Source organism: Pinus tabuliformis, chromosome 2_1 (genome assembly GCF_031772625.1).
Source record: "Pinus tabuliformis cultivar Carrire ecotype Pingquan chromosome 2_1, CPIR1, whole genome shotgun sequence".
Lineage (NCBI taxonomy): Eukaryota > Viridiplantae > Streptophyta > Pinopsida > Pinales > Pinaceae > Pinus > Pinus tabuliformis.
In genome coordinates, this window is record NC_142299.1 from 376,578,442 (window position 1) to 376,592,540 (window position 14,099).

Sequence of the window (14,099 nt, forward strand, 5' to 3'; positions counted from 1 at the left end):
AGGGAGGAGGAAGTCTTTGACATCCTCTTAGCTTGTCATGATGGGCCTTGTGGAGGTCACTTTGCTGCCAAGAGGACAAATTTCAAGGTACTGCAAGCTAGCTACTACTAGCCCACTCTCCACCAAGATGCAAGAAGATACGCCAATCAATGTGATCGGTGCCAAAGTATGGGTAAACCTACTCCAAAGGATTAAATTCCCTTGCAACCTCAGGTGGATTTAGAGCCATTTGACAAGTGGGGCATGGATTTCATTGGACTAATTGATCCACCATCACAGCATAAAAAGTACATAATTGTATGCACTGATTATTTGACGAAGTGGGCTAAGATCAAGGTTGTCAAGTTAGAAAAATAGGAGAAAGTGGCTGAGTTCTTGATTGAAAACGTGCTTTACAAATTTGGGTACCCTAGAGAGCTAGTCATTGATCAAGGAGCTCCATTCACATCACATATGATAAAAAAATTGTTAATACATCATGGGATAAAGCACAAAAAATATACTTCCTATCATCCTCAGGCCAATGGACAAGTAGAGGTCACCAATAGAGCATTAGAAGGCATACTCACCAAGGTTGTGATTAGTAGCAGAAATGATTAGTCAGACAAACTATTGGAGGCCACCTGGGCCTACAATACAACTTCGAAGACAAATATTGGTTTCACTCCTTATGACTTTGTCTATGGAATGAAGGCTTTGCTCTCCATTGAGTTTGAATACAACACCTTGAGAATGGAAACACAGTTGGATTTGGATGTTACAAAGGTACAACAGGTGAGGATGCTCCAGCTGAATGACCTAGATGAATTCAGAATGCAGGCCCTTCTACACACTAAAGTTATCCAAGTAATAAGGAAGGTTTGGCATGACAAGAACATATGAATCCATGTTCAAGGACTTCAAAGGAAAATTGATGACGAGGTGGTTAGGCCCATACCTGATAGAGAAGTGCCATGATAATGGAGTTTTTCAAATCATGACTATTGATGAGGAAGGTATTCCCTTTCTTATCAATGGATACAGGTTGAAGGCTTAAAAAATACCTCTGTTTAGGGAAGAGTTCATCAACGCCATTAGCAAGGAGGTAAATGTGATTGGAAGTGTCCTAACTTCCAAGTCACATAATTTTTGAAAATTGTTTTTATTTGTGAAAAAAAAAATACAATAAGAGGCCTGGATGAAAACCTCCATGAGGCATCTGAGGCTAGATCTTGGGTTGAAAACTTCCTTGAGGTAGCCTAGGAGTGAAAAAGAAAGAAAAAAATAAAAATAAAAGATACCCAGGTGAAAAACTCCCTTGAGGTACCCAGGGAAGGCAGACATGATTGTTGAGAAATGGCAACAAGAAATTCCAGTTTAATTTGTCCTTGAATTAAACTATGAAGTAAATTTGAATTCTATTCTCATAGCAACTTAAAATAGTTAAATTAAGTTTATTAAAATTATTTAACTTAGGAAATTTGAGTTGAAAGTCTTTTCGAATTCATGTATATGTTCTCCCTACTTTGTAGGAGTCCAGTGAGAGTTAATTGTGAGTTGTAAAATAGAAGACTCAGTTTCATGAGTCAGTTCAGTTAAATTAGTTCTCAAACTGATTAAGAGAACTAATAGTGAGTTAACAATCAATGGTGACACTAATGAACTCCACCAGTGCTACTCTAGTTAACTGAATATTTACTCATCAAGAACTCATGCATGTCGATTATGAGAAAGGCCCAGTTGAGACTAGAGTGCAGGGACAGTGTACTATTTGTTTTATATTTTTCTGAGTTGCACTGATAGTCCTTAAGGGATTGTGCTATTTTTAGAGGCTTTTTTTCCCTTTAAATACAAGCTATCCTTCATAAGAATTACACATTGGAATAGAGACTTGGAGAGCTTGTGAAAAGGCTAAGATTTAGCCTTGAGCTTGCTTATGAGTTGGAGATTGAATTTTCTGAGTGTTGGGATTGTTCTAGAGAGAAAAAGCATTGTAATTTTATCTTGATTTTCCAAATTAATACAAAAACGATAGTGGGGTTTTGAGTTGTGGCTTTCCCTAGATATTTATTGTGTTATGTGCCTTTGATTCTCTTCATCTATTTATTATTGTTTGCTCAATGTTTATGGGCTTCCGCTATAAAGAGTAGAAGTAAATTCTTGTCTCTTGCTTTAGTAAATTTCATTAGGTTGTGAATCTACAGGATTTTCTACATGGTATCGGAGCAATATTGTTTTTTGGGCCAAGAGTTTGTAGAGAAGTTCTAAGAATTTCTGTGCAAAATTTTCAGAAATAAATTGTAGATTTGGATTCCTTGGGAAAAGATACCCAAATTCAAAACAAAAAAAATCGGACGAATCGGAGTTCGGATGAGGGAGATATTGCTAATTTAAAATCAACTCTCTAGAGGAGATTTCAAAGTTTTGAGTTTCTTGGTTACAGGTGAAAGTCGAATTTGCATACATACTTCAGGATCGGTAGATGGAGTTCCATGGGTTGAGGCTTAACTATGCTTTGGAAGAAAACTCGAATTTTATAGCCTAGAGAGACATGATGGAGGTTGTGCTAGAAGATAATGGCTTGAAGGAATTCATTGATCAAGAAGTCCCCAAGCCAATGACTATGGATGCATATAACTTGGCTGAATGGAAGAAGTGTGTGGTGAAGGCAAGGCAGATAATCCTTGAGGGAATTCGAGATCACATTTTCTCGAGTCTCCATGGCAAGGAAACTCCGCATGCTATGTGAAAAACACTGACAAACTTGTATCAGAATAACAATGATCAAAGGAATTTGGCACTGAAGGATAAACTTCGTAAAATCAAGATGGAGAAAGGCGAGATGATTCCAAAGTACTTGACCAAGTTCACTCAATGTCAGGATGAACTTGGAAGTGTTGGAATCACAGTTTCTGAGGAGGATATGGTGAGCCTTTCTCTTCTTGGACTTCCAAAGAGTTGGCAGAGTTATGAGGACTCTGTCAATGATCAGGATAAGCTGCCAGATTGGAAACGACTATGATCGGATTTGATGCAGGATGAGATCAGGAGGAACACTAGAGATGGTTCTTCATCAAAGACTAATGATGAAGAGAATTGTGCCTTAGCGATTAAGGCAAGGAAGGGGAAAGGTAAAATTTCTCGTTCCAAATCAGATTCTTATCATGGAGGTAAGAAGAAGGACATGATGAAAGTTAAATGCTTTCATTGTCACAAGATGGGTCACTTTGCTACAAATTGTCCATTGAATAAGTCTAAGGAGAAGTCCTCAGGAGGAGCGGCAGGTGAGGCTTTGGCCTCCCAATTTGAATTGGAATTTTCCCTCATTGCATACATGGTGTCTTCAATGATGGGAAGTGTTTGGTACATAGACAGTGGAGCTTCTTTCCACATGACTGGCGAAAAAGAGTTATTCAGTGAATTGGAGGAGAAAGATCTCAAGATGCATATCGAGATGGGTGATGATGGTAAGTATAGTGTTACTGGTGTGGGCACTATTACTTTTCAAAGGGAGCATGCAACTCCACTCACCTTGAAGAATGTTATGCATGTACCCGGACTGACGAAGAACTTGGTATCCATTTCCATGCTTGAGGATAGAGGCTATGATGTGATCTTTTCGAAAGGAAAGGTGTTCCTTCGACACATAGCCATGGGTCAAGTAAAGAAGATAGGGATTCGAGTTCAGAATCTCTATAAGATAGAGGTAGAGGATTGTGTTGCTTTGAGTTCAAAAGCAGAAAAGATGTTGAGCCGAGACGTCGACGAGTTGTGGCACAGGTGATTGGGCCACTTGCATCATGGGGCTTTGAAGATATTGCAGCAAATCTCTACCGGTCTTCCCAAAGGTACGCTTGAGAAAGTTGATACATGCAAGGGTTTTACTTTGGGAAAATACACTAAGTATTCCTTTAGAGATAGAGACAGTCAAGCAGAGTCTATTCTAGAGAGAGTCCATTCAGATGTGTGTGGACCATTCTCGACAGTATCCACCACCAAACACAGGTATTATGTTATATTTGTAGATGACTATTCTCGTAAATGCTGGATATTTTTCATGTAGAGAAAGGATTAGACATTCACAAAGTTTTGTGAATTCAAAGCATTGGTCAAGAAAGAGTTGAGCAAGAAGGTTAAATCTCTATGGAGTGATAATGGTGGATAATATGTCTCCAATGAGTTTAAGAACTTTTGTGCAGTGGAAGGGATTAAACGAGAGTTGACAACACCTCATAACCCTCAACAGAATGGGGTTGCCGAGAGGAAGAACAGGAGCATAATAGGGGCAACAAGGGCGATGTTGCATGATCAGGGCCTACCACTACACTTGTGGGCTGAGGCATGCAACATAATGGTTTATGTTCAGAACTATAGTCCACATCAGATACTTGAGAGTAAAACACTAGAGGAAGCTTATTCCAGTAAGAGGCCAGATGTTGGTCACTTCAGGATTTTTGGGTCATCGGTTTATTTCCATGTGACCAAAGATGCATGGAAGAATCTTGAGCCAACAATAGAGTTGGGGATCTTTTCTGGGCACACTGATACTCCCCACAACTCTCGAGTGTACATGCAAACCAGTCGGATAATAATGGTTCGCAGGAACCTCAAGTTTGATGAGGAGAAGGCCATGTGAGTATCCCTTGAGAGGGAGCTTGAGATACATGTGGAGGAGGAGCTTTTAGTTCCGAAGGTTGAGGAGCCTCAGATTGATGTGGAGTAGCCACATGCAGAGGTTTAGGGAGTGGATACATCCACTCAGGCAGAGTATTCCAGAGAGGGAAGAAATCGCACTAGAGAGGCTAACAAATTTTTGGATGATGCATGAGAGAATGTGGGAGCAACCTCTTCTCAACGTAGACAGAGGAGGTCACCGAAGAGGTACACTGGATACATGGCACTTATGGGTGCATGTGTTGAGACAGAGCCATCTTCCTTTCAGGAATCAGTGCAACAGCCGGTTTGGGTTGATGCGATGGTGGAGGAGTATGACTCCATAGTTTGAAAAAATGTTTTGGATGTGGTACTGAGACCAAAGGAAAAGTCAATTGTGAGCTCCCATTGGCTTTACAAGGTAAAGAAAGTTACAAATGGTAGTGTGGAGAATCATAAGGCCAAATTTTTGGCTTGTGGATTTTCACGGGTAGAGGGGATTGACTATGATGAGACTTTTTCTCCTATTGCAAGGCACTCGTCAATCAGATCTATTTTGGCACTATCAGCACAGATGGGTTGGAAGATTCATCAGATGGATGTGAAGAATGCCTTCCTCAATGGCATGATTGAGGAAGAGGTGTACATAGAGCATCTTGAATGTTTTTAAACCTTGGACCATGAGTCACATGTGTGCCGACTCAAGATAGCATTGTATGGGTTGAAGCAAGCACCTCGTGCTTGGTACACCAGGATAGATAGCTACTTCACTGGGTTGGGCTTCATAAAGAGTGAAGCGGATGTGAACTCGTATCACATAGTGGTGGAATGTAAGATTTTGATCATTGTACTTTATGTAGATGATCTCATACAGACAGGTGATGAGAATCTCATCAAATATTGCAAGGAGGATCTTTCAAGAGAGTTTGAGATGAAGGACATGGGGCTCATGCATTACTTTATTGGCATGGAGGTATAGCAGGGAAATGGGGAGTTGTTTGTTTCTCAAGGTAAGTATGCCAATGAGATACTCAGGAGATTCTGCATGGAGAGTAGTAAACCCATGGAGACTCCTCTAGCTGGAAACTGGAGGAAGGAGGATGTTACTTCAGGGGAAGTAGTGCGTGTACTTGGTGAACACATGACTAGATATGTGTTATGCAGTTAACCAACTTAGTCAAGCGATGGTTAGCCCTACCCAGCTGTATTGGAAGGCGGCAAAGCATGTATTGAGATACCTCAGAGGCACTACTCAGTTTGGGTTATGGTACAAACAGACAGAGGGAGTGAAGCTTCAAGGCTTCACCGATGCAGATTGGGCAGGGAGTCCATCTAACAAGAAGAGCACATCAGGAGGGATCTTTAGTATTGGGTCAATGATAGTTTCTTGGTACAACAGGAAACAAAGATTGGTTGCACTTAGTTCGGCAGAGGTAGAGTACATGGCTACCAGTCAGGAAACATGTGAAGCTATCTGGATGAGGAAGATCCTGGTTGGTCTGTTTGGTTAATAGATGGATCCGACATTGATTTATTGTGATAATTAGAGTTGTATCAAACTCTCTAAAAATCCAATCTTTCATGATCGGTCCAAGCATATAGATATCTGGTATCATCATCTCAGAGATTATGTATTGAGGTGGATCATGTTGTTAGATTACATTCCCATGGAGGAGAAAGATGTTGACATCTTGACAAAGGCATTACTAGTAAAAAATTATATATTACAGAGCAATGGAACACATAAAATATATTGCAGAAATATAAACACAGAAAATGCATAAAACAAGAGAGACACAGATATATGTGGTTCACCTAATTTGGGCTACATCCACAAAGAAACAACCAATACTTCCTTTTATATTATCCGACAAAATAAAGAGATACAGTCTACAGCAGATCCGTTGTAATTCCCTCTTCGATCTCACACAATCTCATCTCTCTTTTCTTGCTCAGAATACAGATCTACATAGATGCAATACAATTCCCTCATATATAGCGAGGGGTTGCCTTCTAGGGGAAAAAACCCTAAATTAAACATAACTTCTACCGTCATATCTCCACCTAATGAATGATCCAGATTGACTACGAAACTACAACATTTTACAAGGAAATTTTACATCTATTTTTAGCCTCAGGGGTGCTGCCCCTGATCCCCCACCAAGGTGGGGGCCTCCAAAATTCAAATAATCATCGTCGCTCTCCCCCTAGACCCCCCTGGTGGCAAACATTACGGGCGACATTGCCGCCACATTACAAAATGGGGTCCAATGCGGCAATACCTCTGAATAAGGAAGATAATCAAGCTCCACACCCAATAATTGCTAAGATGTAAATTCGAGTTTCACATAGACAAGATCGTGGTAGTGGATAATCCCTTTCTTGTTGAGAGGGAGTGTTGAGAAATGGAAACAAGAAATTCCAGTTTAATTTGTCCTTGAATTAAACTGTGAATTAAATTTGAATTCTATTCTCATAGCAACTTAAAATAGTTAAATTAAGTTTATTAAACTTACTTAACTTAGGAAATTTGAGTTGGAAGTCTTTTGGAAGTCACGTATATGTTCTCCCTACTTTGTAGGAGTCTAGTGTGAGTTAATTTTGAGTTGTAAAATAGAAGACTCAGTTTCATGAGTCAGTTCAGTTAAATTAGTTCTCAAACTAATTAAGAGAACTAATAGTGAGTTAACAGTCAGTGGTGACACTAATGAACTCCACCAGTGCTACTCTAGTTAACTGGATATTTATTCATCAGAAAGTCATGCATGTCGATCCTGAGAAAGACCCAGTTGAGACTAAAGTGCAGGGACAATGTACTATTTTTATTTTTATTTTTCTGAGTTGCACTGATAGTGCATGCAATCAGGAACCGATCCTTAAGGGATTGCACTATTTTTAGAGGCTTTATTTCCCTTTAAATACAATCTATCCTTCATAGGAATTAAAAATTGGAATAGAGAATTTGAGAGCTTGTGAAGAGGCTAAGATTTAGCCTTGATATTGCTTATGAGTTGGAGATTGTATTTGCTGAGTGCTGGGATTGTTATAGAGAGAACAAGCTTTGTAGTTTCATCTTGATTTTCCGAATTAATACAAAAGAGATAGTGGGGTTTTGAGTTGTGGCTTTCCCCGGATATTTATTGTGTTATGTGCCTTTGATTCTCTTCCTCTATTCATTATTGTTTGCTCGATGTTTATGGGCTTCCGCTGTAAAGAGTAGAAGTAGATTCTTGTCTCTTTATTTAGAAAATTGCATTAGCTTGTGAATCTACAGGATTTTCTACAAGGATGAAAACCTCTCATGAGGTAGCTTGTGTGTCCCTCAAAAAAAAAGGAAAAAAAACAAAAAAATACCATGACAAGGAACTCTAACCTGTCCATTAATAATGTCTGTCATTTTGCAGGTTTTTGAAGACAGTGGAAATTGCAGAGCTATAGGGACAACATGCTCAATTTAATTCCATTTCTCCCTCCATCTACTCCATCTCATCCATGTCAAACATGTCCCTACCACTCATATCCATTTTCGGGCCTCAAAAATGAGTTTTTTTTATCATTTTCAGGTGCGCTACAAGATGCCATGTAGCTGGTATAGGAAGATCCTATAACACTGCAGGATGTCTCGAAATGCTACATAAAAGGGTACCCGATAAGAAAATAATATTGCATGCCTATTCTAGGTTGATTAAGAACCCTACAATTCATCAAACCACTCACCTATCACCTATGCACCCCTAATTCAAATCACCATACCCATACCTAGCTCTATCTCATTAAAAAAAAACATGAAAATGTAATATATATATATATATATATATATATATATATATATATATATATATATATATATATATAATAAAAAAAGGGATACATGTCCTCCATTTCCAAATCCCTTCACCACTCCATCAGAGCTTTTCTATCATCCTCCAACCCCTACACCACTTTCCACCATCCCTCTGAAGAAAAAAACCTTGAAAAGGAAGAAAAAGGGGTTGCTACAGGATTTCCTGTAGTAGCTACAGGATCTCCTGTAGCAGCTACAAGATCTCCTATAGCAGTTATAGGATCTCCTGTAGTAGCTTGTTTCACTACTGCAAACATGATGAACCTCAATTTTCCTGCCCAACCAAAGTAAGATAGAATACCATCATCCATGGGCACCTTGTTCTTCCTAGCAAGACTCCACAACAATAGCAACAACAAAAGGATATCAATCACCTACACACATGAACAAGACAAGCAGTCAGTTATATAGGAGCCAAAAGAAAAACACAAAAATATAGCAAGGAAGAACTTCCCTTAGAAACAACATAGAAGTCAACTACTCCAACATGCACCAATCAGCAAAAGGTAGGCTCAGGTATGGTAACTTACTCAACTCTTCCCTAGGTATGATATGATGAAAAATGTGTAAATGTCAAAGAAAGGCATTTTTATTATAAGCTGGAGGTGGCCAGTTAACTTGGCCACCCTTAGCTCATGATCAAAAAGTGATCTTTCAGTCAGCATGCCACGTAAGGATGTCACATCAGTGGGAATCAGTTAGAAAGGTGGTTGAAATCAGTTAAGAGGGAGTGGGTGATGATTACGAGGAGTAAGTAAATGATGACCAATGGTTCAAATTAGGAAATATCATACCACTTCTATCTAACACAACGCTCCAAGTCCTGACCATAAATAACATAAAACCCCAAAATTTCATGCATTTTTTCACTCATTTCGAAATCAAGGAGATAGGGACCAGCTTGGAAAGCCATCGAAAAAGTTGAACCCTGCTCTAACCATCCTACAGGAAACAACTACAAGAATCACAGAAGGCTACAAGAAGCTACAGGAAACAGTGAAATTCCATAGGAAGTCTGCAAGGGTGTGCCTAGGGTCAACTTGGTCCTCAATTGTCATAATCCCAGGCATTACAGTGAGAAGTAAGTAGCCTATCTTTCCTCTATTCATGATTTGCATAACTGATACACTCTATATTATCTTAGTAATTACAGTCAGCTTGGGAATTAAAAAGAGTTTGGGAGTATAAAAGGAAATTTTTTGTGGCTATAAGGAGTTGTAGTAATTACAGTCATCCACTAAAAATTTTAGCTCTCAGCTACCCTGAAATTCATACTGAAGCTATCCTACAAAACCTCCTACATTTAGTTGAAACTAGAGAAGAAAATGGGAGGGGGATTCAATAGAAGAGAGCCCACAGATACATCAATAATTCACCTTCATCCACCTGTGGTAGACATCTTTAGGAGGCATCACTAGTTAGGCTTATTTGAGTTTCTCAAGGGATATGATGATGATATAAATTATGAGTTTGACATGACACTAAATCCTCAAGCAAGAAAAAGTGCTACCATTGTGGTAAGAGGGTTGTCCATTACCATAAATCCTAATTTAATCAACAGAGTGAAAACATTTTCTCTAGGGGCCAATTGGAGAAGGGAAAATAAGGCCAACAACACCTTTATTAAGAAAAATTTCTTCACCAATGATGAGAGACCAATTCAAGAAAAAAATGGGGTCAGAAGGGAGAGTCTTCCTTATCCCTAGGATGAGGTAGCCTACCACATCCTTAAATACATTTCTTGTGAAGGGAGACTGAGTGTAGTCTATGGCTACCAGTTCAGGTTGCTCCATGAATTGAGATTTCAAACCAGGTTGCCCATAGCCCAAAGATTAAGTGTGCCCTATTTTCTCCTACAATCAATCATAGACATGAGCCAGAAGGTGAAAGAGGGAAAGAAACAACAATTAGCACACCATGGTCTCATCAAGCTGATAGTAGAGGATGCTTTGAGTATATCAAGAGTCCCTATCCTCTGGTCCACATTCAGAGATATGGACAGAGAATAATTCCTGGAGACCCAAGTCCTTTCACTTGGTGAGAACCCAACTTCAAGTGAAGAAGAAGGAGAAGAAGAAGGAGAAAAATAAGGAGAAAAAAAGGAAGAAGATGTAGAGATAGACAAAACATAGGAAGAAGAAAAGAGAGAAGAAGAGGAGGAGTAGGAGAAAGAGACTAGCCTTGAAAATACCACTACACTTAAAAAGGAGGAGACATTCCCATATCAGGGAAGGTTGTCTCCTGAACCTAGTGAAAAGGAGGAAGTTGCTACCTTAGTTTCTTTGAGCACACCTGTTAGTGTCGGTCTTGAGCCCTCCATCAGTGATCAATAACTCTTTGCATATGCATTTATAGGTGTCTCATCAGTGTCGTTTTGCATCCCACTAGGCATGCCATAACACTGAATGGAGGAGCTGGTCTTTGTTCCCTTCTTGGCTTTGTTGGATCAGGTCATACAACAATGTAATTGAGTCATGCTTGTTCTTATTTTTTGTCTTGAGATCCCATGGTATTAGGTCTAGGGTTTGCTTTCACTCTGTTCAAAGTTGCCCAAATGTCAGTCTATGTCATCATTCAGCTGAGTGTATCATCATTCAGAGGGTTGTCATCATCATGTCAGTGTCTAATGAGTCATTTCACACCTTGTCCATGCTTCAGTTGCCACCCAGGCAAGGTCATTTCCCTCTCCTAGGGTTTTGAAGGCAATTTCTCTTGGATGGTCAAATCACCGGCAAAAATTGTTTCCATATGTTCATACACCTTCCCCTACCCTTCACCTACCTTATCAAATGCTTCCCATCACTCAGATCCCCCAAATTCCTCATTTTTTCACAAACCCTAGTTTCTAGCTACAACCTGGCAATTTTCTAGGTTGGGCCTGTGTTTTGCTCTTTTCGACCCCTTCCCCTCACTCAATCTCTGAGATTCCACTTTCCCCTGCTTCCTAACATCCCTCCCCACTCCCAAAAATTTCCCCAAGAATTTAGAAGCCCTCTATCCCCTTCATTTCGCTCTATTTCGACAAAATCCCTTGTTTCACACATCGGGACAAGTCTCACTCAAAAGCTGTTTTTGAGCAATCAAAGATGAATTTTTCAAAACTGAGAGAGGTTTTTGTCCAAAACATGCCAAGAAAGAAAAACCTCTTTCACTTTTTACACAGGTGTCATGGTTTGAGAGAAATGTCAAAAATACCGGCGAGAACGAAGGTGCTCCAAGGACGGTTGGCCAAAGCACAAAAACAAAGGAAAACGCCCGATCCACTCCAAATTTTGGCCAAAGCCTCTTTGATTGAGCATGGTACTTGATTGGGGACTCTCAGCCCAAATTTCAAGAAATTTGGAGAAAATTTTGTCATTTGTGAATTTTTTTGGTAAAATTACAGGTTTTTCCCAAGAACTGGTCTCACCCCGGGTGAGACCAGTTTGGAGGACTGCTCGGAATTTTGAAAACTTGGCATTTTTGGAAAGGACATGCAAAAAGAAAAATTACCAATGCTTGGGAGAAGTCTGGTTTTGAGTTTTGAGCCTCCAAAAGCTCAAAATACATCAAAAAAATGACTTTCTGCCCACTTTTTGAGTTGCAGAAAGTGACCTTGGGAGAATCAACTTTTGAGGGGTCAAATCAACTCCAAATCCAGAAATTCCAATTGGGATGGAAAGTAGACAGACCAAGCTTTCCAATGAGCCATCTTGCACCTGATTTGGATCAGTGGAACCCACTCAAAAACAGCTGCAAAGGGGCGCGACCAGAACTTCCAGGGGCGCGACCAGAACTTCGCGACCAGAACTTCTAGATTTGCCAGAATTCACATTTTTGGTCAAAAAACACTGTTTTGACTATGGTTGACTGTTATTACTTGTAGATGATGGATAAATGTAATATTTTCATGGCACTTTGGTAGATTTTATCTTTCTTTACCCTTCTAGAAGCTTCCATGATGTAAAAAGTGAAAAATTAATGCATGGATGAGTTAGCTAAGTAATAGAGGCAAGTTGTTTGGCTGCCTATTTTCTAGTTCTTAGTTTAGAATTTGTTCAAACTGCTCCTAGAAAGCTGAGCTCGACCCCTAGAGGTGGGGAAAGGAGTTAGATGGTCTAGATGGTCTATATTATGCTCTCTCCTTCTCATTTTGATGGTTGGACTCTTGTGGAAGGAAGCTTTATTGTATATTGTGCATCTATTTCTGCAATTTGAGGCAAGGAAAGCCAGGGTTTTACAGACATCTTTGAGGATTCTTGTGGACTGATATGTTGATGGTGTGTTCTCTATATGTTCTTGTAAGTTTGTTTATGTATTTCATATCTCTCTTATGCTTCTAAATTGGACAGATGAAGTGGTAAAGTTGAATTCATGTTTTAGCATGCTCAGCTTTTTAGTTTGTTCAATTTTAATGTTTTCTACTGTCTAGAGAGGATTCAAAATGTGTGTTTTCCCTCTTTAGCTCCTTCTCTATCATCTCTGATCATCCATCATCAGATTAAAGCATCAGCACTCGCTCCTACCTTGCCCCTTAGATTCCCCTGTGAAAACTGTGCTCAATCCCCGCACCTTGGATTGCACTTCCACCAATTGCCACCAAAACCCCCAAAAATCATCAAATCAAACCCCCTATCAATTTACTAGCCTAAAATCTTTATTTCTATTTGGTCAGCCTAATTATATTATAAGATCTATCAAATCTGACCCGAGAGAGCCTTCTCATACCTCGTAGGGCTAGCTACGAGGTGAAATGGTTTGATGTAGCCTTGAGAGTTTGTCTATCTCAGCCTAGGTGAATTCCAAGCGCTAACAACACCCATAAAATCCACAAAGAAAAGGCAGAGACAAACTCCCCTTTATTTCAAAATAAGAAGAAGCACTAGGATTAAGCAGGGGAAGCCACAAACCCCCACAAAAACCCCTATTGTAATTGAAGAATCACCAAGTAAATAGGAGGAGATAGAATCCATGGGAATGAAGGTTGAGAAAGTCACATCACCAGGAGAAACCCCAAAGGCTACCATTACCTATGTCAGGAAGCCTGTCACCAGGTCAACCTCAGCCAAGTAGCCCAAGGCACCTGTAACACTCCAACAAAAAGGAAAAGACCTGTTGCAGGATCCCAAAACAATGCTACAAGAAACACTGGAAGTGTTACAGGAAAGGAAAAAAGTGCTACAGGAAGAGCAGCAGGGGAAAAAAGGAGGCAAATAAGAAACACCACAAGCACAGGAGGGAGCAAATTCTCCAAATATAATTGAGGGATATTTTATAGAGCTACAAGAGCCTAGTCCACAACCTAACTTGAGTGAAGGAGGCAGAGTGATTCCACAAAATTTGCAATCCCTCTCTTCTTTGAACTTCAAAAAGAAAGAGGAAGGACACATCAATGGATGCAGATTGCTAAATCAAAGAAAGTAGAATATGTGGGCCTTATGGAAGAAAAAATCATAGAGATGGGCAAGGAGTTGAGTGAATTGAGAGATAGAGAATACACCATGAGAACACAGTTGTAGGCAGAAAAACAATTGGCTAAGGAGGAAATTGCAAGAAAAGGAGACCCAATTGGCCACCATGGCAAGCCTCTCCATGGAGGCACTTCAATGCAGAGTGCCATCCAAATCCTATGCACTTTACCTCA